Here is a 2,277-nt window from a genome sequence, read left to right on the forward strand (position 1 = left end):
TAAAATGACTTTTCAGAACGATTTTACGAAAACCATTTTAGAAGCGAATATCCAAACTATTTTAAAAAATTAAAAATCCAATATCCAAACTAATATTTTTAGGAAGAAGCTGTATCCTAGTGTACCAATCAGATTAAAGTATTAAACCCTAATACCCATCATATATATATATATATATATATATATATATATATATATATATATATATATATATCGAGTTTTGGTTCATAAATTAATACATCGAATTAAACTATACATAATTCAAGTTTAATTTGTTTATTGAATGAGTTTAATTAATTTTTAACTCAGGTTCTACTCAATTGGTTTAAATTAATTTCAACGAGTTACTTGTTTGAATTGAGTCTTAAATTATTGATCTACTATGGTCAATGGAATAGGTTACTCAAATCCTGAATATCAAAGAGATTTAAATAAGGTAAAAGAAAAATTTTATTTCTTAATCATAAGATAAAGATATAATCTTAATACTAGAAAATATCTTTTATCAAAGGAAAGATAAGATAATTATCTTATATTTTCTTATTTACATTATTTAAAAAAAATTTGAGATTAGATAATTTAATCTTTCTATATAAGAGATCATTGAGAGTCAAGTAAAATATTCTGATTTCAACTCACATATTATCATTCAAGGATTCTAACAAGACATTTTTAAAAAAATATATTTTTAAATTCCTTATCACAACTAATATGTCATCATTAATTGTTTTGAATAAATGAAAATTTAAAAACAAAACTTATCCAAGAAAATTACATGTAATTATCCCGTCAAATTTAAGTTGTCAACTTAATTCTTATATCTTGACAAGAAAAACTAAAACAAGAAAAAATTAAAAAGACTAATCAAAACAAAATCTTTAAAAAAAAACTAAAAAAATATTTTATAAGAACTAAAAGGCTCATGGTTTTAAATTTCCATCTACAACCACCCTATTGTGCCCACAACCACATCAGCCCACAATTACGCTGTGATTTTGAATCACATAAAATGTTGCAACGTAGCCCCAATGAAACCGCATTAGAGTTGCAACACAACCTTAGCATCGTGCTTTTTCATTTTTTTGTAAAAAAAAGGGAAGACCCGCATGGAATGGTGGAGGATACCAAATCTTAAATTGAATGAGAAATTATGATTTCTTATAAATGAATTAAGAAATATAATAATTAGAATAATTGTTAAAATTATTTTTACATTAAGTAGACATATATAATAATTTCATTTTGCAGCAACCACAATTCGCATTGTAATTGCCGCAATGCAACCACGACGGCATTTGCAACCGCAACTTAAAATCATGAAAATGTTATTTAAGCCTAATATATATGTTCTATCACTATTTGGCTGCACATTACAATTTACTACAGCTCATGCAGATGAGTTTATAGACTGACAAGTGAAGAGTCTTGATTATAACGTAAGAGAGTGACAATTAACTATCCACTAATAAAATACCCTTAAGCGCGCATCAGTTACATTATAACACATTATTTATATATAGCACAATACTTATTAACAGATAGTATGATTGTGATGGGGAGTAAGATTGCACCTAAGTGAAGCTAGGAATAATGGAGGTTGGGCATGTTATGGAAGCTGCAGGTACAGTGGTTGTGGTTGTGGTTGTGAGGAAAGGCATATTCACATACGTTTAAAGTTGAGGCACACCATTAATTTTTTCCCCTTTTTTTATAAGTTACTACAATGATGCATAGCTAGGATGCGGAAGAAATAATAGCAGGTTTTTTTAATAAACATTATACAGACTAACATATATTTTTTGTCATCAGAAATATAAATATATTTAAAATTTGTTCTTGTAAAAATTTTAATATATTTTTCATTCTCATAAAATTAGAATGTATTATTTTTTTGGCTCCAAATAAGGTTTAGACGTTTAAATTTACATATACAATTTTTTTATATTAGTTATATGCACAATTAATATAAAAAAAGTCACATTTTACATCAAAAAATGTCATATTTATATTTGTCATTTACATAATTGATATAAAAAATTATCATTGTATGTTTGGATTTATCCGAATTTAGTCTAGACTAAAAAATAATACATTTTAATTTGATGAGAATAAAAAATATATTAAAAATTTTCAAAAATAAATTTTAAATATTTTATATTTAAGAGGATGGAAAATATATTTTTGATAACTAGAATTAGAAGGGTACAAAGTAACTGTGGACCATGGCTGGCATGCAAAAATGGGGGGACTAAGTATAAAGAGCCTCGACCCTCATCC

Source organism: Glycine max, chromosome 9 (assembly GCF_000004515.6).
Source record: "Glycine max cultivar Williams 82 chromosome 9, Glycine_max_v4.0, whole genome shotgun sequence".
NCBI classification, from domain to species: Eukaryota; Viridiplantae; Streptophyta; class Magnoliopsida; order Fabales; family Fabaceae; genus Glycine; species Glycine max.